This window comes from Leucopleurus acutus, assembly GCF_964270905.1.
Source record: "Leucopleurus acutus genome assembly, chromosome: 15".
Classification (NCBI taxonomy): domain Eukaryota; kingdom Metazoa; phylum Chordata; class Mammalia; order Artiodactyla; family Delphinidae; genus Leucopleurus; species Leucopleurus acutus.
In genome coordinates, this window is record NC_139157.1 from 87,356,484 (window position 1) to 87,379,820 (window position 23,337).

Below are 23,337 nucleotides of genomic sequence, written 5' to 3' on the forward strand. Positions count from 1 at the left end.
ATACCATAACTCTGCCTCTCCTATGCATCTCATTGCAGTTCCTTCTTTATACGTTTAATTGTAGAATATCTTTTCTGCTAGATTCTGGTCTTTCTCACCAATACTTGCTCTTTAAATAGTTATAATTTTGGTGTGCCTGAGGAAGGAAGGAATCTCAGGGTCTTCATATTCTGCCATCTTGACAGAGACTTTGTTTTAAAATCTACTTTTATATGAGTATTGCTATCCCAGCTTTCTTCTTGTCTACATTTGCATGGAATATCTTTTTCTAACCCTTCACTTTCAGTCTATGTGTGTCTTTAGCTCTGAAGTGAGTCTCTTGTAAGTTGCATATAGGTGAGTCTTGTATTTTTTATCCAATCAGCCACCCTATGTCTTTTGATTGGAGCAATTAGTCCATTGACATTTAAAGTTATTATTGATAAGTATGTAATTATTGCCATTTTGTTACTTGTTTTCTGGTTGTTTTTGTATTCTTCTCTGTTCTTTTCTTCTTCTTTTAGTCTCTTCCCTTGTGATTTGATCATTTTATTTAGTATGTTTGTGTTCCTTTCTCTCTAATTTTTGTGTAGCTATTGTAGGTTTTAGATTTGTCATTACTATGGAGTTAATAAATGTTGACCTGTAATTATATCTACTTGTTTTAAACTGATAGTCATTTAAGTTAAAACACTTTCTATGAGATCTACATTTTTTACTCTCCTCCCACATTTTTGTGTTTTTGATGCCTTATTTTACATCTTCATGCTTATCCCCTTACTGTTTATTTTAGTTATAATTGATTTTACAATTTTTGTCTTTCAACTTTCATTCTAGCTTACTTAAGTGGCTTGTTCACAGATTTTACTATATATTTGTCTTTATTGGTGGGATTTTTTTCCTTTTTCTATATATTCTTACTTCTTGTTGTAGTCTTTTTTTTTTCACTTAAAAAGGATTCATTAACACTTCTTGTAATTTTGGTTTAGTATTAATGAATTCTTCTAGTTTTTGCTTGTCTGAGAAACTCTTTTTGTCTCCTTCAATTCTAAATGATAATCTTGCTGGGTAGAGTATCCTAGGTTACAGGTTCCCCCCCCACCCTTTTCAGCACTTTATATACATCATACCACTCCTTTCTGACAAAGTTTCAGCAGAAAAATCAGCTGTTAGACTTAAGTTAGACTTCCTTTGTATGTGGCTCTTTGTTTATTTTTTGCTTCCTTTAGAATCCTCTCTTTAACTTTGCCATTTTAATTAAGATATATTTTGGTATGAGTCTGTTTAGTTCATCTTGTTTGGGAACTTTTGTGCTTCCTGTAGATGTGAGACAGGAAGGAAAGGGGCAGGGTGCAGCCATCAAAATAATAGCCCAACCATTAAGAACAGGATACCACAAAAACAAGTTAGAACCTACTAGGCCCAAGATGGTGGAAGATTCGACTTCCACTAGACCTTGAGCCTCATTATACACTCATCATAATACATTAGCTAAATGACGTATCCACAGGTGCCATGACAGTTCTAAGGCCGACCATAAAAGGATGAAAAGTGGGTGGTGCCCCAACTCCTGGAAACCCCCACACCCTCTCCAAGACAGTTGGGATAATTCTCCTACTCATTAGCCCATGAAATTACCCAGCCCATAAAAACTAACCAGCTCCACACCTCAGGGCCACACTGACTTTCCTAAGAGATGATTCTATGCACTGGGGTCGTCTCTCTCCCCTTCTGAGATGGCCAACACTCTCTGTGGAGTGTATATCTCTCTAAATAAGCCTACTTTCACTTGCTATGGCTCACTCTTGAATTCTTTCCTGTGTAACGCCAAGGACCCTCACTTGGCGGCCCATCCCACGGACTCACTGGAGACCTGGGACATGACCATCCTCTCCCAACCCATATTTTCCCACAACACATGGATATCTGTTTCTCCTTATTAGGGAAAATTTCCACCATAGTTTTATCAAATACATTTGCTACCCTTTTTTGTCTTTTCTCCTTCTGGAACGCTTATAATGTGAATATTAGTATGCTTGATGTTGAATACTAGTTTAGAGTCCCTTAAACTATCCTCATTTTTTAAGATTTTGTTTTTGCTATTCTGATTGGTTGACTTCCATTATTCTATCTTCCAGATCATTTTTTAAATTTGTTTATTTATTTTTGGTTGCATTGGGTCTTCTTTGCTGTGTGCAGACTTTCTCTAGTTGCAGCAAGTGGGGGCTACTCTTCCTTGCAGTGAGCGGGATTCTCACAGTGGTGGCTTCTCTTGTTGAAGAGCATGGGTTCTAGGTGCAGGGACTTCAGTAGTTGCTGCACGTGAGTTCAGTAGTTGTGTCTTGCGGACTCTAGAGCGCAGGCTCAGTGGTTGTGGCACATGGGCTTAATTGCTCCACAGCACGTGGGATCTTCCCAGACCAGGGCTTGAACCCGTGTCCCATGCACGGGCAGGCAGATTCTTAACTACTGCACCACCAGGGAAGTCCTCTTCCAGATCATTTATGCATTCTTCTGTATCACCTAATCTGCTGTTAATTCTTTCTAGTGTGTTTTTCATTTCAGTTATTGTATCCTTCAGCTCTGACTGGTTCCTTTTTATATTTTCTAGATCTTTGTTAAAATTTTTCACTCTATTCATTTATTCTTTCTCCTAATTGAGTTAGCATTTGTATTACTATTGCTTTGAATTCTTTATCTCATGAATTATTTATCTCTGTTTCATTGGGGGGTTTTTTACAGGGATTTTTTTTTTCTTCGTTCTTTCATTTGAAACAAATTCCTCAGCCCTTTTATTCTGCTAACTTTCTCTGTCTCTGAAATTAGGTGAAACAGTTACCTACCCCAGTCTTGAAGATGTGTCCTTGTGTGGGAGTGTCCATGTACAGTCTGAATGTGCCCAGTGGCTTTGGTGGGAGAGCTGGATTTGAAGTGAGCACTGGTCATATCTGCCCACAGGGTGTCCTGGCAGCTACCACCTTGGTGTGAGATGGGGCTGGAGATGGACCATCTAGAGCCAGAGCCAGGTGTGAGCTGGGGCTTCTCCTCTGCTCAGTTGCAATCACCACCCTATTGGGGCAGGGGCAGGACCCAAGAGGGTGGAACAGGAGTCCTAAGGTAGTTGGTTTTCTTCTGTGTGTGTGATGGTAGCCTCTGACTTCATTGAGGTAGTGGCAGGGGCCAGAGGTGTTGATGATTTACCACTGAGATGGTTTCACTCCTGTCAGTAATGTGGGTCTCCACCCTGGAGCTAGTTTCACTCCTCCTAATGTGGACAGGGACATTCATCCTGGTAAAGGCTGCCTCTGCCCTTGTCTGGCAGGGTCAGGTCTGAGCTGGTTCCGTTTTCTCTAAGTGTGTGTTTTCTCTTTGGCACAAGCAGGCTCTACCTTAGTGGAGAGCAGCAAGAGGGGCTGGAGCAGGTGCCCAGTGTTGGCTGGGGTGTGTACTGGGGTGGTCCCAGGAACAAAGCCAGAGCCCCAGAAAGGTTTCAACGTGCTGTGTCAGCTCTGTACCTGGAAGTAAGCAAACATGTGTACCTGCTCTTTAAGAGCAGAGTATTCATTCCTTATAGCTCTCCTGTCAGTCTCACTGGTTTTCAAACCAGGTAAGGGGAGTCACCTTCCTGGTGTCAGACCCCATGGATGAGGTGCCTAATATGTGGCTTGAACCCCTTGCTCCCCAGGGAGGAGCCCCAGGACTGTAATAGTCCCTTCCTTTTCTGTGTCCCTGCCAGGAGTGTGGATCCCAAACAAATCACTTCTCCTCCCTTCCTACCCAACTCTCTGTAGATCTTTCTTTACAGCCTTGGTTGTAGAAGAGCCTTTCTTTCCAGTTTGTTTTTGGCAAGAGTTGCTCCACATGTAGATGTATTTTAATGTATCCATGGGGGTAGGTGAGTGCAGCATCCTGTACTCTGCCATCTTTTCAGTGTTGTATTCTTAATGCATTTATTCAGAACTACTTTATCTAAGTTGAAGATATGTATAAATAAATATTATGTGAAGAACATCAAAGAAAAATAACCCTCAGCTGACAAAGTTCGTCAGCAAGCATAGAAAACAAAACTTTAATCTAAGTGGCATAGAAGTATCACCTTCTGAATAATGTACTATTCTTTTCTGGAGTGGACTTAGTAAAAGACAAAGAAGATAACTTTAATCTCCTGTGCAAATACTAAATGGGAGAGAGAATGGAGATTCTGTCAATGAGGTGATTCCCAATGAGAGTCCTGGATATGCTAGGTCTGTCCTCTGCTCACATCAATGACTCACACAGATCACTGAGGGGGATCCATCAATGATTTGGAGATTAGAGAAACACAAGGTCAAAGGTGAGACCAACATATGGGAATCAGAAGGGAAGATGTAAAAAAGAGAAAAAGGCTTCAGTAGAACATTGGGATTGACAAACAAAAGCACAGTCTGGAAAATAAAGGTAGTTATATTCAGCCCAAGCCTTGTTTCATTAAAGAGTCAGGAAAGATTACCCTGGATCTAGAATAGATGAGGCTTTGAGTAGTAGAAGTTCTCATTGATCCTCACCAACAATCATAAAGTAGCTATTTTGAACTCACAAAAATTAAATCAAGTGTGTGTTACTTTAACTATTGCTTTACCTGGAAGACAGTTAGAGATTGGTGGCCTGCAGAGCAGTTGTAGAGAGAGAAAAATGATGTTCCCTAAGATGCTCCTTTAAGGAAGACAGCTCTAGGCAAGAGAGCTCTTGGCAGCCAGAAATCTGCTGAGCACTCCCATTTCCAAGACTAGACAGAGACCATGACAGGATTAATCAGCCACAGCAAATTGTCCCACCTCTTTCAAACTGTAAAAGGGTAGGTGAATTGTACTACTATGCTAAAGGGCATCAGAAACCCTTCAAGAAGATTTAGAGAATCAAGGTAATTAATGAAGGATGAACCAACACACTTACTTTATCCATCTAGTAAGCACATCTGTACAGAAGATCTGTCCAGCTTATACACAATCTGGACAGAAGATTGCTGAGAATGAATCTTTGGGTAGAACTGATTCAAAATGCTGAAGAGGTATCCATGGAAACAGCCTGATGGATACCGGAAAACTAATGGTCCCCAAATTCCTTTCATATTCTCCCAATAGTTGTTGGTTTAAAAAACATATACATGTACTATTGTACTATTTTATCATTAACATTTTAAAATATACCCCTAAATAGAATTTTAAAAGTATGAGAAGTGAACATTCTACTATTTCCTTCTCACACTCTGGTGGCTCCTATTCTGCAGCCCCTAAGGTGTCCACTTCACCCTTGGGAGGCTGTTCCTTAAGGGCTCCCTGAGGATGTGTGTGACACTTGCAATGAAATGGAATGAGATGATCAGATGCATATTCCTCTGTTTTCAGTTTAAGAAATTAAATTTGACTCTTCCCCACTTAGAGCTGCTTTTGAATTATATTCCATATAAAGCAAGTAAAAATATTCACAATATATGTTTGCACTAAAATTGAAAATATTGTGAATTAAAGAACTTGTCAATGTATAATCCTCATAATATTTAAAAAAGAGAGATGAAGATTCTCTCTCCTGAACTTTTTTATATAGTGGTACATTTTTTCTGGATCCCAGTGGCTAATAAGTTTTAAAACTTTGTTGTTTGAACTTCCCTGGTGGTGCAGTGGTTAAGAATCCACCTGCCAATGCAGGGGACACGGGTTCGAGCTCTGGTCTGGGAAGATCCCACATGCCATGGAGCAGCTAAGCCCCTGCACTGCAACTACTGAAACCTGTGCACCTAGAGCCCGTGCTCCGCAACAAGAGAAGCCACTGCAATGAGAAGCCCATGCACAGCAACTAAGGCCCAATGCAGCCAAAAATAAATAAATAAATTTATTTTAAAAACCCCAAACATTATTGCTTAAATGTTTGCTCAATGGATACAGCATATTCTTTTGGGGTGATGAAAATGTTGTAGAACTTGATAGAGAATTTACACAATGTTATGAATATACTAAATGCCATTTCAATGCACACTTCAAAATGGTTCATTTTATATTTAGATGAATTTTACCTCAAAAAACTTAAAACACTATTGCTTACCAAAATAAATGCATCCAGTTTTGTTTTGCACAACTTAAATCTCTGTGCCCCTACTAACCTCATAAGTAGCTGATACTGCATATATTGACATATAAGTACCTAATTTTTAAATCCCTGTTTCCCCATCATTTTACTAATAGCATGCTTTTTTTTTTTTTTTGCGGTACACGGGCCTCTCACTGTTGTGGCCTCTCCCGTTGCAGAGCACAGACTCCGGACGTGCAGGCTCAGCGGCCATGGCTCACGGGCCCAGCCGCTCAGCGGCATGTGAGATCTTCCCGGACTGGGGCACGAACCCGTGTCCCCTGCATCGGCAGGCGGACTCTCAACCACTGCGCCACCAGGGAAGCCCTAGCATGCATTTTTAGTATGTTTCTCAGAATAGAAATTGTAAGACTTAAAGAATTTTTCCTGAACTTTTTGGAAAACTCAAATTAACTGCTTGAGAGATAATTCATAAGAAAGGGCGAAACAACAATTTCCTTTTTAAAATTGTGTAAGTCTATTATCAAATATGATGAGCATATTTTGTCTTCCCATAAGGGTAAAGAAGGGCAGTAGGATGCATGGCCTTCTGTTTCCCCTTATATTGCATATGAGAGTATGATTTTACAGAAATAAGAAAACACAGAAATTTGTTCATATCTATTCTGAGTTTTTAATAACAAACATATCTGTTCCCAATAATTTGATAGTTCTGAACAGAAAAGTCTTTTTGGAAATACTGTTTAAGAGCTTCTGTATGCAACTTATAGTCAAATATGATTTTTTTGAACAATTCAGATGATTAAAAGAGTCACCTATTATTTCTTTACTCTTTTTTTCAATTTATGATAAATATTTTTCTGAGATAAAGATTTCTTGATCATATATTTTTTCTGCCTCAAAAAACAGAACATTTTTTTAACTCGTGTATATTCTAAAAATAATATAGTTTTAGTCTACGTATATAATTTATATGAATTTTATACACATATACACTTAACAATTGCTGCCTCATTTTTAGCTCATTTTAATAAATTATTTTGTAATACCTAATATTACCTAAAATTAGGTATTACAAAATTATTTAGGTAGTAATCTGCATGGCAGATTATTTAACTTTTAAACTACTTTCATAAATACTAATACTGGTCCCATGCATGTAGTGAATCCGTTTTCTAGTACAGTGTTGCCTGTGAGCACTTTAAGAGCTATCCTAGCAATTATCCAAAATAACCACCATTGAGTAGGTGACAAGATGCCTTGATTGTGTCACTTGAATGCGGTCTCTGGAGTTCTGATATCTGATGAGAAGTGCAAAATGAGTAGCAGCTGCTCCTCATTCCAAGTCTTACACAATTTGGGATTTAAATCTCTTTTAACTGGAAAATTCAATTTATAGATTAGTGTGCATGACCCTGGTGGTTTTCAGCTCATTTCCTGATTTCTTTGCCAACTGGGAAAATAATCCAATGATACTACCAGATGATATGCTTAAGATTATTTTTTTGTTTCTAAAGCTTATTGAGTGGTAAAATATGTTTTATTTTTCTAAACATTAGAAAATAAGATTCTTCATAATAGTTCAATTTGGTCAAAGACTACCAATTAAGCAACATTTCTCATCAGTGTTTTCAGTCTACTAAGTCATAAATATATGTCAACACTTATAAAGAGAGGCATCTATGCATTATAAAATTGTCTTAGGGTAGAAATAGAAAATGATTTGATAGTGTTTTTATTTTATAGTGTGATGTAACAATAATTAAAACATGATAGGACCTATATTTCAACTAAAGAGGAGCAATATTTTGGTATCATCTGCCTTTCTTTCAGTTTAGATTGTGCTTTGTTTTAAAGTGAAAATGATTCTTCAATTATGTCCTGATTTTTCTTTGTAATGACTATAAATATATCAGCCCTTATATAATGTAGATAGAATTTCCAGATCAAATTTCCACATAAAATAATTAAGTAAATTCTCTAGAACAGTTGCTATTTGAAATAATGAACAGTTAACCCTTACATTTTCCACACCTACCCTAAGCTATATACATTTTGGTCTCATGAGGCTAACTTTTTTTATTGTCAAATAACTACAATTCCTTTGAAAAACAGTCAGAGCAATAAGAATAGACAACCTGGTGAAGAGAATGTTCTAAAATGTCAGTAATTAAGAGTGGCATGTACTATTTGAAGAAACAAAGGAAGATTGACAGTAAATATAGCAAACTCTACAGTACACAGAAACAGGAAATTTTAGTGCAAAATTTTTACTTATGTGATTGTTGCAATTATGTGGTTTGGTGAGAAAAAATCAAATCAAAAGGCATTTGTGTTGAACCTGATGCATTTCATTTTTTGTCACCTACATGTCATATTTATGAAATTACTCCATAGTTCTGTGGCACTACCACTGAGATTCCAAATAAATTGTAGACATATCTGTTAACAACGTAAATCTTTGAAGCAAACATTTATAACACATATTAGTCTCATACAATAAACTCATGCATATTGTGTTTCTTTATTCAGCTTCAGTTTAAACACCACCTCAGCTTCCTTCTTACCTGCCTGGAGGGAAATTCAACTGGGATCATTTATGAAACTCCCCCTCTACCCCCAGAGCAACAAATAAATCTTAGAAGACAGTCCAGTGTTGAAGGAAAGGGAGTCAATCTTCAGATATTCAGGCTTCCATATTTACTACTGAATTGTCTTACTGTCCTGCCTATATAATTCTTTCACAACTGGTGGTTTTGCAGCCTTTCTACTCAACTTGGGGTGTGGGAAACTTTGACAAAACTGGAGAACCATATGCACATTACCAGCTTCCCCGTGTGTGGAATGAAGTTATCCTCTCTGAGGTCCTCTAACTCTCAGGAGAATATTTCAAGGGAGAGGTAGCCAGCTCATAACTCATTGATCTTTGTCTCTAATCTTGAGGAGTTACTCTCTCTTCACACCCTCAAAGTACCCCTTCTTTCTCCTCCTCAAGTAAGTTTAGACATTACAAAAGAGAGGACTAGATGACTGCATTTAACAGATCCCAATCTCAACCCAGAGCTATAGGTTGCAAACCATCCCTAACTTTGCCATGAGAATGGATGTCCTCAGGCTAGATCCAAGTCACTGAAAAAAAGGTAGGGTTTTTCCCCATTTGCAAACTGTATGTGATCAAAAAAATTAAGCATTTTCACACACAGTGTCACAAAATAGAATCTCATTCATTGGCATGTGGTTCTCAAAACAAACAAACAAACAAACAAAAAACGATAGAGCTTATGATTTTTCTTCCTTACTAGAATTTATACTAGAATTGACTGTTTCCCATAAACACAATATGGCTTGCTGGTAAGTCAGGAACAACAACATCAGAATAGCTGTGATGTCAAAAGTTCTTTCCAGATAGTTTCTGGATGGGTGGCTTTTAGCTGGGTCCCCAGAATTGCTGTGCAGTGACAGGCATAAAAGAGAAAGTGCCCCAGACAGGTCAGAGGTGCCAACCAGAGGGGAGGCATGACCTTGTCATGGCAGAGGTACCCTGTGGTCTCTGCTCTGCTTAATTATGCTGGAATGTGTGCTTGATTAGGTCCTTAAATAAGGCTAAAATAAAAACTGAAAATAACAGACACAAAAATAGTTTACTCTGCTTTCACAGATCACCTGTTCTCCAAGATGTGAAGAATTTAAAGTTTTCAAGGAATGTTAGAAATAGAGGCAAACTAATAATCCTTTAATTGTCATGTAGATTTCATGACCCTAAAAAAGCACTAAGTCTAAATGACTAAGTCATTTTTTTGTATTTCTCATTTTTATAAGTTGAAAATATCCTCTAACATATAGTGTGAACTTTGTAGGGGCAAAACAACAATATATTCCAATACAGAAAATTCATTAGGCTTCCTCATAAATATATTTTACATAGATCTATTGTGGCCTCAGTAGTTTGATGCATTTTGTTGTATTCATTTTTTTCCTAGTTTCATAGTTTTCATTGCTCAATATAAAAGTGTTAACTACTTAGTAAAGAAGTAAGTAGTGACATCTATCTGCAAGTATTATCATAAAATGAAACTGAAAAAAAAATCATTCTCATTTGGTTATTTTCTTTTCATAGGATCAAAATTACTTCTATTTTTCCACTATAACATAGATTATGGAGCCCTAATAGAGTTAATCTAGGAGCCTAACGTTTGTGATAAACCACATTTTGGAACTTCTGAGAATTTGGAGGGATGGTGATATTTTTTTAAGGTATTTTGGTACATAGCAATCGTTTAATACTGTTCAGGACAGTAATCAAGGATTTGTGTTAGAAAGCAAATTTCAGATACTTCTGGATATAGAAAAGTAGTGGTTCTTCACAGAACCATCTGATGAAGAACAATAAGGTCAACTAGGATGTGAAGAAGACAGCTTTGAATATCTTAGTAGACCAGCAATCTGACAGATACCATTAGCCTTCAAGATGCCTAACCAGATCTTTCTGGTAATACTACATTTTTATATTAGCACCACAGAAGTTTTTTATATGTGGTCATGATAATTATGTTCATCTTTGAGCTTTACAGGAAAATCTGCATCACAGCCTGTAAAGTAACTATCTATCTTCCTTGGCTAAAATACACAAACAATTGCCCTTTTGCTTGACCTTTGTCTCTTGTTTAGATTTTAAATTTCTGCAGTAAAAGTTCCTCCAAGAAATGGTATCACGGCATGGTTTTACTTTCATAATTTGAGTAAATAGCTGTAGTTTTCAAAAACCAAACGTTGATTATTATAAAGCTATTGAGATGTTACTGAAGTGATTGTTGTATGACTGACCCCTTCTAGCTGAATGATGAGAAAGACTATTTGATTATTTGTGACTATAACAAGCCACCATTTCAAAATGAAAATGGGAGCTTCCTGTTGAAATAGTAGGAAAAATGTGTTGTTAAAATTATTATAATATAAACCATTTTCCTTTTTTCCATGGTCTCTCTCTAGACTTGTCATGATCTTTTTCACTTGCTGTTATTGTTCAAAATAAAGAAGTTTTAAATTTTACAAATATTAACATGAATTGTACTGTAGATCTTTATATTGTGCAATGCTGATTTTAAATGTTTATATAATAGTGTTAAAAAATCACCAAATCTTCTCAGTATATATTTCATTCTTGCCAGAATAGTGAAAAGGCTGCCAGACTAACGCTACTGTGTTTATTTCATGTCTTGATGAAGTACGCACTGCCAATCTCTCTACTTTGGCCTGATGAGTTCAGGAAGAGCTATAAGGAAGAGGAACTATAGCTTTCAACATAGATGATTGGCTAATACAGGGAAATAACACAAATAAAAAAGGATGTGGTGGAGCTGCTTGGTGATTCATGTTTCTTAGACCATCATGGTGTTTATTTATTTATTTATTTATTTATTTATTACAATTACAGCTCGAATGGATTTCTTCTTTTTTAATTTTTATTTTATATTGGGGCATAATTGAATGACAATGTTGTGTTAGTTTCAGGTGTACAGCAAAGTGATTCAGTTATACATATGCATGTATTTAAAGCAAGTACTGGTTCATATGGAAAGTGTGGCCTCCCAAGGCTGTCAATGCTCCTAACACAGTTACTCAGGGAAGTATATGGGGTCTGAGTCTTGTTGAAATTCTGCACATTGTAAATCTGCACGGATTATGCACTCACAGGGAACCGGGCATGCCGTACACAAATACACAAGTTCCAAGATAAAACTATTAAGAATTTCAAGATGGTGGCAGCAGAAGATTAAACCAAGAGCTGGGTCTGTGATAGATGATGCTCCCAAATTTTGCTTAAGAGGAATATTTCCCCACGATCATTGTAAAATAAATACCATTCTTTTCCTCTACTAGTTCACTTTGTTTAAAATTGACTGTTGTATAACTTTATACATAATATTTTACCCATTAAAACTTGACCTTATACCAAAGTAGAACAGAGAGAGAAAATAGTGAAAGATTATTGAATTAGGAAGAGAGGGATACTTACATCAATGATGTCTATTTGGTTATTTTGGTAAAGAAGTTAATTTTATTTTTATGATATTTTTAAAAAGTACAATTCCAGAAACTTGTTGCATCACAGTGGATTATTATAGAATTTCTACCATAACAATGATCCAGTCAGAGTTATGTTAATAAACTGTCATATATTCCATTCACCTAGATTCAAAGTGATGAATTAAAAATAGTACCTTATTACATTGTTCTTTTCCAACTTGAGGTGGCATACAATTTGGAAAGCAAAGTATACTCACTAAAATGAGAATTACCAGAAAATAAAACATCAGAAGGTAATATAAAATGCTAAATTGTGCCCCACTGTTTCCCAGGTAAAGTCCAAGCACATCATAAAATTTTCCTTTATAGGATTTGTCACAAACTGTAATTTTACATTCCTTCGTTACCCGTTCACTCTTTGTCTTCCCAGCCAGCTCCCTTTGTATGATGGGGTTCACTTTTGTATCCCCCATTCTTGGCTTGGTGTTTGACACTGTGGTGAGCCCCAGAATATACACTTAATATTACCAATTAGAAAATATACAAATACATAATAAAGGAATCATTTTACAAAAGAGGTAACATACTAAAGGCAGTTAGAAAGGTAAATGACTTACTAGAAAAGAAAAGATGAAATAGTAACAATTATGACAATGGGCTAAAGGGTGAAAAGAGTTTGAAAAAGATCTGGTAATCAATACCTCTTAATATTCTAAGAAAATACTTTAAAAACTTTTTTTAAAGTTATTATTTTATATTGGAGTAGGGTTGATTAACAATGTTGTGTTAGTTTCAGATGTACAGCTAAAGGATTTAGTTATATATATGCATATATCTATTATTTGTAAGATTATTTTCCCATAGAGGTTATTACAGAGTATTGAGTAGAGTTCCCTGTGCTATACAGTAGGCTCTTCTTGATTATCTATTTTATATTTACTAGTGTGTATATGTTAATCTCAAACTCCTAATTTATCCCTCCCCCTACCTTTCCCCTTTGGTAGCCATAGCTTGTTTTCTAAACGTTCTAAGAAGTTTTATTGTTATTGAGTCAGAGTTAGCGCAACAACACTAAAAAAAAAAAATAAAGATGGCATTAGGAAATTAACATTCCTGTTATTTCTTCAAACATTCTTTACAGGATTTTATTTTGAGTTTATGTAAAATATTCCAGGAAGCCAGTCATTTCTTCACTGTTTATTCAGAGCTCTTAAAATATGATTTTATTTTTAACAACATAGAATTTACTTATCTGTCACTTATTGAAATATCTCATTTTTATAAAAGGCAATATTCATACTAGTTTATTCAAACAAATAAGAAAAAAAGGAATAGAAATGACAAATTCAAAAAGCTATCTTGGAATGTTTCCAAAATTGTCAAAGTTTAAATTAACACATTTTCAGAGGCATTTACTGTGAATTTTCATTAATCAGTAGTATAAGCTGTCAAAAGGAAAACTTTGCAATAATATGAGACAAACTTGAGAACTTCAGTAGCTAATTTTTGAGCATACAACTAATTATAAATACTAAATTTAATTCATTTTTATAGAACTACCCGGACCAAGCTAAAAGTTTGATCATAACTGAAACATAGAACTATCATTGAGCCTTAAATTAATCTAATTATAATATAAGCTTCTGTTTTAAGATTTTACATCATGAATCATGATTCTTCTGTATTTTTTAGTTTCCATCCTAACATGCAATAGGAATTTTTATCTATGTATAGTCTGTCAATGTGAATTAAATTACATGTATTACTAAAATGAAACTTACAACTTCACGATAGCCAAATTTATGTCAAAAAATAGTAAATAATTTCTCAGACCCTATCCATGAATTGTAACAGTTCTAAATCTTTCTATTTTACATTTTCCTAATATTAAGCTTTCAATAATATGAAATAATTCAAATGTGTTCAATCATTTTCTTTCAGCTTAAGAAAGTGAAACCCAATCCATTAATTTAATTGCTATGAAATAGAAATTGTTCAATTAGACAAAGTATAAGTTATAGATTATAGTTATTATTTTTATATTTTATAAATTATGTAGCTTTCATACTAATCTATCAATATGAATAAGTATATCTATATAATTTTAAGATCAGTTGTATTGTTATCCAAATTTGAATGTAAAGAAGACAGAGAAAATGTAACATACTGTACCATAAAGTAAGTGATTTAGATGCTACATTCTAATCTTAAAATATTATATATTCTATAAATACATGTCTTAATCACCCATTAATATATTTAAGTTCATTTAAATATACTTCTATGTATATTTAAATATACTTCAGTCACATATTAGAGGAAAATATAGGAATAATGAGTAACAATAGAGTAATAATCAATATAGAAATCAGACATGTTTTTCCTTAGATCATAATTAATGAGAATGCCACTATATGTGAATACTCAAAAATATATTGAAATTAAAAAAAATATAGTGCTCTTGATTTTGCACTGTATGTCTGAAAGGGTGCTAATTATATGCATTCTTATCTGCGTATACCTTATCTCCAAATTCCACTGTCCTGTAAACACACACACACACACACTCACACACTCACACACACACTAACATAATGGCATTAGGTTAAAAGTCAGTTTTTATCTTGAGAGAGAATTTAGAGAAAATGCAGCAGAATGGCTTTAATATTTCAAAAATTTTAAATGGAGAATAAAAATACCTCAAAAGAGAAAAGATAACACATAGTGAAAAACAATTTACAACAGGTTATCTACACAAACCTTCAAAATTTTGTTAAACAGATTAACTTAACTTACTTTGATCTCTGCTCATACAGTAGTATTTCCAGAAAAGAAATTGCAGTCAAACATGCAAATGAAAATTATTCCTATTATATACACCAGACATCTACCTTTTCTCTATAAACAAAAATCACTAGGAAATAATTCAAACAAAACTTCAGAGAAAGAAAACGTGTCAGAACCATATTTTTCTAGAGATAACTTTCACAGATAAAGGATATGTCCTTGAGAGTGAAGGTCACAAATTGTTTTTTCACTTCAGTCCTCAAAAAGATCTTCCTGAATTATGTTATGTTATTAAGAATAGAATTTCTTTATATGGCCAGCTATGGCCAGCAGCTTACTTTTTTTTTTTTTTTCTTTTTGCCCTAAAGTATTTTTAATGTGGGCAGATGTTTAAAGATTGGGTAAAAGCCAAAATGGAACACTGTTGCTAGAACATGTCGTTCTCATCTCAGGATTTTGTTTGTTTTATTGTCATGTTAAATGCCACTATACTGAGGGTATCATATTCTGTTATTTTAAAAAATATTTTGTCATTCCCTTTAAAAATAGGATAATTTGTGTAATTTGTATTCTTGTCATCTCTGAGTCATTTTTCAAAAGTAAGAAGTTATCTTGTAAAAGATTAGACTATTTGATTAAATCTTTTGATTCTCATTCTTTAAGGTGAATTTGTAGTGACTCTACACTGAAAACAAGAAAGCAGAAGTAAATGGTCAGTAAATATTGAATTGTCTGCTCTGAAGGAAGACTTAGTTCTAAGTTAAGATCAGATTTTAGAATAAACTTAACCAAGAAGAAAAGATTGTGATATTTAATAATGTGAAAAATATCAAATTTGGGGGAGGACTGCTCTTGTCATTATCTTTGTTATTGACACAAATATGTATAGATGTTCACAGAAGTATACAGCGGACTTGCAAGTAGGTGTCCTCAATAAATCCCACCCCCATCCTTGCCCCAAGAGCTTGTGTTCTGCTTGAGGAGAGAAGAGAATTAAATGGGTAGATTCATGGAGAGAGAAACAATAAAAAATTACGTTATGTCAAGAAAATGATAAAAAATAGCAAGAGCCAAACACATTGGTAAAATAAGGAATTAACAAGAGGTAAAACAATCAACAAGTTTCTTGGAGAAAGAACTGAAATGAACATTTAATACAATGAAGGGAGAGGGGCATTGACATACGTGGACCAATGTGGAAAAAATACAAAAAATATTGGAAAAGCTTGGGCAGAAAATGACTAGTTCTGTAACAGAATAAGGAAGTGCATTTCTTTTATTTGTGAGGGGTGAATATTTGCTGAGTCATAATTTAATATAGAACACTAAAGAAAGTGAACTTCTCCCCACAACTACTGGGTGCCATTAAAGGATTTTGGTCAGAAGAGTCACAGGGCCTACAAGTAAGACACACTGTAGAAGGGACATGGGGAAGCCAGATCTAAGAGACCTTCCACCCAGAATAACTCCTGGAACTCTCCTTATCCGTTCCAGGTCTCCAAGTCATTGCTTAGACGCAGTTCTCAATGTAAATGTACACTTTGTAGACTTGGCTATTGTTACTTCTCAACAGTCATCTTATGCATACATTTTAGAGACAATAAAATTCCTCACACAAGTTGTTTGTAGTCTTCTCCAAATTCCTGAATCACAAAATCCCCTTATCCCGTGACAGCAAATATAAGCCATCTGGCTCAGGGACTGTCACTGTCTTTCTTCTCATTTCAACAAACCTATGTGCATACACATTTCTCTTGTCTTTAGAATTTATCTGCAACATCATTCTTTTTCTCGCCACTCCCAACCCCCGTGTCCGGGTAAGAATTTTTTACCTGTCTTTCACTGAGTGCTGAATGTCATTCACAAGCAAACTGAGCTATAGCTTTGTGCAAAATCAGTCAGTAACTTCCTCTCTTGCATTTTAATTCTCCTGTTCCATTGACACTTCTATTGTAATTGTCAGTATATTTAAAACCTTTCTTTATTTAAAGAATAATAACTAGTAAACAACAAAATCAAAAAGGTTTCTCTCCTCCCTAACACCTATTCCAGCAACGGTCTTATATCTTTATTTCCTTTTTTTTTTTTGCGTTACGCGGGCCTCTCACTGTTGTCGCCTCTCCCGTTGCGGAGCACAGGCTCCGGACGCTCAGGCTCAGTGGCCAGGGCTCACGGACCCAGCCGCTCCGCGGCATGTGGGATCTTCCCGGACCAGGGCACGAACCCGTGTCCCCTGCATCGGCAGACAGACTCTCAACCACTGCACCACCAGGGAAGCCCCCTTTCTTTCATTTAACCAATAAAATTCCTAAGATATATCTCTATTTCCCATTTTTTTCTCCATTCTCTTCTCACTAGGTGCTCTTTCAAAATCTTCAGACAATATCTTTGCATGTATAGTAAAATTAAACTTCCACTTTTTTCAGCTCCTTTACCCAGTTAAATCAATATAGTTTCACAAACTAGGGAATTTAAAAATCTTTATCATCTTTGTATTTTGACAAAATCCCCTTCTTCCTCAGTGTACCAGTCAGTTATGGTAACAAACATCAAAACTCAGTAGCCTGGAGCAGTAAGTATCTAGTTTTTATTCACTCATCTGTGGATTGGCTAGAATTCAGCTAATCTAGACTTTGCTCAGTCTGGCTTGTTTCCTAGTTATGAACTGAGCTCACCTGTTCTTTATTCTTCTTACACTTTCAACCACCTGAGGTATCTCCTTCTATGGAGAAAGATAGATGTGCAAGAGGCCAAGTCCAATCAGAGAAGCACATTTCAATTTCTGCTCACATCATGGCCACTATCATCCCACCAGAGACAGCAAGTTGCATGGCTAAAACAACATCAGTTGGACAGGGAAATATATTCTTCTCATGGTTGGAAATAGGCATGAATATTTGGTAAGCAATAATCTAACTTACCATCCTTGGGTTTCATGATAGTATACAGCCTTTGTAGGATTTCAATTCCATCTTCAAATGGAGTTAGAAGTGAGGATACCATTGCAGACACTGTGGTGTTCAGTTGGGTATGTTGCCCTGACTAGTGCACGTTGCAAATAAATTAGCTGTTTCTTTGACTTATTTCACAATATCTATGCCTCACATTTGTTCCAATGGACATAAATCCATGCTCTGCTCAAGGATCAGGTCATTGTCTCAGCAAGATATGATGAGATCCTGGGCTAAGTTGCTGTTGAGGTAAACTCAGGGACTCTTTGTAAACAAAAACAGGCCTTACCTACACTTTTTTCCCATTTTTTAATTGTGATAAAAGATACATAACATAAAAATTTACTATCTTAATCATTAAGTGTAGTGTTCAGTGGTATTAAGTACATTTCTATTGTTGTGCAACTATCACCACCATCCTTCTCCAGAACTCTTTTCATCTTGCAAAACTGAACCTCTGTACCCATTAAACAATAACTCCCCATTCATCTCTTCTCCCAGCCCTTGACAACCACCATTTTACTTTCTGTCCCCCCAAATTTGACTAATCTAGGTACCTCAAGTAAGTGAATCATACAATATCTGTCTTTTTGTGATGGGCTTATTTCATTTAGCATAATGTACTCAATGTTTTTCCATGTTAAGGCATATGTCAGAGTGTTTGTCCTTTTTAAAGCTGAGCAATATTCTAGTATATGTATATACCATATTTTGCTTATCCATTCATCAGTCAATGGACACTTGTGTTGCTTCCACACTTTAGTTTTTATGAATAATGCTACTATGAGCATGGGTGTACAAATATCTCTTTGAGACCTTGCTTTCCATTATTTTTAATATATACCCAGAAGTGGAATTGCTGAATTGTATGGTAGTCCTATTTTTAATTTTTTGAGGAACTGTCATACTGTTTTCCACAGTGTCTGAGGATTTTCATTCCCACTGATGTCTTTCCATTTATTTATCTAATTGCTTTCAGAAATGTTTTGTAGTTTTCAATGTACAAAACTTTTACCTCATTAGTTATATTAATTCCTAAGTATTACATTCTTTTTGATTATTTTGTAAAGTGTTTTCTTAAATTCCTTTTGTTATTGTATAGAAATGCAACAGATTTTTGTGTATTGACTTTGTATCCTGCTGCTTTACTGAATTTGTTTATTAATTTCAGCAGTTTTTAAGTGGAATCTTTAGGATTTCATCATATAAGATCATATCATCTGTGAACAGAGATAATTTTGCTTCTTCCTTTCTAATTTGCATTCCTTTTATTTCTTTTTCTTGCTTAGTTGTTGTGGCTAGGACTTCCAGTACTATGTTAAATAGAAGTGAAAAACAGACATCCCTGACTTGTTCTTGATTTAGAGAAAAAGCTTTCAGTCCTTCACTGAGTATGATGTTTACCGTGAGTTTTCTATATACAGCTATTATGTTGAGGTAGTTTCTATCTATTCCTAGTTTGTTGAAACTCTTTTATCATGAAAGTGTATTGAATTTTTTCAAATGCTTTCTCTACTTCAATTGAAATAATCTTGTGGGTTTTTTCTTTTGTATTTTTAATATATTGGATCACACTAATCAATTTTCACATTTTTACATTCCAAGAATACATTTCACTTGGTCATGATATATAATCTTTTAACTATACTGCTGAGGTTGGTTTGTTGGTGTTTTGTTGAGGATTTTGCATAAATTTCAGATGGGGTACTAATCTACGGTTTTCTTTTCTTTTCTTGAAGTGTGTTTGTCTGGCTTTGATATCAAGTGAAATTCCCTTTTGATTTCTTCTTTAATCAATTGGTTGCTTAAGAGTCTGTTCTTTAATCTCCCAAAATGAATTTTCCAGTTTCCTTCTGTTATTGATTTTTAACTTCATGCAATTGTTCTCAGAGAAGATACCTTGCATAGTATTTATTTATCTTTTTAAATTTATTGACATTTAATTTGTAGTCTAACATATGGCCTGTCCTGGAGAATGTCCCATGTGCACTTGAGAAGAAGGTGTACTCTGTTGTGGTTGGGTAGTATGTTCTGCATATGTCTGTTAGATCTAGTCAGTTTATTGTGTGGTTCAATCTCAACTTTACTTTTCACCCTGTCATTAAACTGATATTTTCATCTTCATTCATAAGACCTCTAAGTTTCTTTTTCCACTTCACTAAATAATTATGTAGTTGAAAACTATAACACATTTAGAAAGTGGACAGTTCTCACCAGTATAAACAATAGGTGATAAGGCTGCTGTTTGATGATACATTGATGAAGGAAAGCTGAGATTCATGAGAAAAATTATAATCTGCTGGATGACCTGTGGTTTATATGTATGCAAACAAATAAAAAAATATTTGAAATCTAATAAAATTTTAAGTGCCAGAATTTCATGTTTTGAAGAAAGTGGTAAAGCTGGAGGAAAAGGTATCCATAAAAAAAGTATAAGTATGCAGTGCAAAAATATGTGTGTCCCCCAGAATAATGCAGTATTTCATGTTTTATTCTTCAGTTTATTGAATGACCTAGTCTTCTAAGCTGCATATCAATACCTTCACAAAAACAAGCTTCAAATGATTTGTTTACATTTATTACCAGTTAAGAATTCAACATACAAAACTCATCATAATTACTTTTTATCTCCCTATCCCTTTGGAGAGAATTTAAGTAACATCAGCATGCATCCCATCACTTTGTCTTTGCTTGCCATTTGGTGACAGGATTCATTGCTTTTGCTAGAAAGTAAGATTAGTACAGTGCAAATTATGCATGCTCAGTTGTGTTTTTCCTTGGTGTGAGGTTTTTTAAGTGCACGTTTCATTGTTTATGAAATGTTTCATTTGGAAATCTGTTTTGAAAGCCTGAAATGGAACATTATTCTTCTATGGAGCCCTCTCGTACAGATTTCATTTACATTCTGGAGGAATTATATTTTAAATATCATATCTACTTTCTGTTGTGTTATCTTCCACACCCTTCTTTAAATGTCAATACAACACCATCATTCATGTGAAACAACCATTAACTTCATTGAATAGAGTTACAGGATGAAATTCTAAAAAAGGATTTTGTTGTGGTTGAATTAGGGCTGTATTCTTACATTTACCATAGAAGAAAAGTGTCCTTTCCAAGGGCATTTCCAACCCAGATCTGTTCTTTTCCTACTTTGGCATTTTGGTACAAATAGAGCATGGCTGACCTTAAACAAAATAGTTATATGATATCTATCTATAATTAACTATTAAGTCATAAGCCATGTATAGTTAAATAAGGTACACAGACAATGTTTGCATATTTAAAATATTAGAGAATGCTATTTGATTCAATAAATATTTATGAACTCTAATACTAGGCAATATGTGAAATACTAGGAATTCAAGAATGAATTAGCTGTTCTCTGCCTTCCAGAAACTCATTTACAAGCAGGCAGATAAATTGTTAGTAGACATTCATCACACATCATAGTCACCAAATAATTTTTAAATCATTAATTTTGCCTGGTGATGTGCAGAAAGAAGTGCTTAAGGGCAAGGCTCAAAAAGAGGGGTGAGATTTGAATTGGGCCCTGGAGGATCAGTTGGATTTTGTCCAGTAGAGAAAAAGATGGAAAGTAACTTATAAAGAAGGAATAGAATGAGAGAAAATCTTGGAAATTGCCAAGTCATAATATACATGAGAAAGGTAAGAGGCTCTCCAAAACTGTAACATTAGTGTTGATCATAGGTGCATTGTATTGAGGTGCTTTAGTGTACATTGCATCATGATAAAGGAATTAATTTTGTAGGCATTGGAAAGCCAACTCAAGTGTATAAGTAAGGTAGTGGCATGATTAATTTCATGTTTTATAAGGATATTTCTTAGGAAATCCTGAAGGTGAAATCAATAAGACATGAATATAAAATGTATGCAGAGGATAACATGGATTCAATGACATCTTCAACTTCTTCCAGGCTGGAGGTCTTGGTGGATGTGATGCTGTTTAGTTGTGAAATAAGGATCAAAGTAACAGGTCAGAGGAGACAGTACTTTAATTTTTAATATGTTGGGATGTTCATCTAATGTTCACTAGAGGTACCAGGAAGGAAATTTGAAATATTTGGAATTATTTCTATTTTGGAGATAAAGGTGTAGACTATATCAGAAATAGGTGATTACTGATGCCAAAAGAACAGTTACATTTTTTTTCAGGGGAAAAAGATCTGAAGTAAAATCTGGTGAAGATGAACAATAATGGGACCAGAAGAGGACTCAGGGAAGGAGTAATAGTACCATTCAGTCCATGCAAAGAAATAGTATCAAAGAAACCATTTGTTAAAATGTGACTAATTTTTAAAAGCAACATTTGTATTTGAAAATTAATGTCCTTGTTGGCAGGTCAAATCGAAGGTACTGCTAAGATATCAAACAGAAGTATGTAGAGCTGATAACTGAAAACCCACATCTGTAGTCTGGGGAGCGGGGTCATAGGCAGAGATGCAGCCTTTAAAATTACCTGCATAGAGTTAATAGAGAATTACTTGAGAATGAATGATATTTCAGGAGAAAAATATAAAGGAAGAAGACATGCAAAAAGAAAATTTGGCAAATATAGCCAAATCAGTGTGCTACCACAGTACAAGAGTCTGTGGTAGCACACTGACTCAAATCAAATATAGCCAATCAGTGTGCTACCACAGTACAAGAGTCTGCAGAAAGGAAAAGGAGTGGTCAGGAGGAAGGGAAGAACTAAGGCAGTATTTTGTAGAAAAAGTTAGAAGGAGAAAAGCCTTAAGAAGCAAAGAGATGGTTATGGGATTTAAACTCGGAAAAGATGTTTCTCAAAAAAGAGAACATGTTAATAAGTTTACAGTTGCAATGTATTGTTAATGAAAAGCAGCTTTACTGGACTGGTGAACGAAAAATTCAGATTGCGTGGAAACAAGACATAGTGGCATGTGTGTACACATCAGGGCTGGAAGTGATGTGGGTAGAGTAGTGAGGTAAGGAGAACCTACTCTTCCAGATTTCTAAGTGACCATTGTAGAAAGTGACCAAGTTGGTCATTTTCCTAGTATAAAAATGGAAAGGGTCAGCTAGTGTTAAAATTCAAGAACATCTGGATTGATGAAGAGAAGTCATGTAAAATTCTTCTTAAATTCATTTTTAAAAACCTAAGAATATAAATTACTGAGTAGCATAATATCAAAAAAGGGAAACTGATTTTTTATTAAATAATAAGTTTTACCTATATATTTTTATCATTCTGATCACTTACATAAGAAATTCCTCACATTTCGCAATTATTTTTTCAAATAGGGAAAAAGAGACATAAAAATCATTATAACTTCCAGTTACTTTTAGAAATATATTTGTCAGAAGGGATGAGTCAGATTTAATATAGTACTATTAACAAGGGCAAGGGCATGAGAATGTTTTGATTCTTTTTTGAGATGCACTTTGTCTCTCTAGGAAGATAAAGCAACAGAATCGATAATGATTTAAATTGCTATTTCTCTGAGTGAGTCAGAAGTAAATAAGCCAATGAAATACAGAGCTTTGGGAT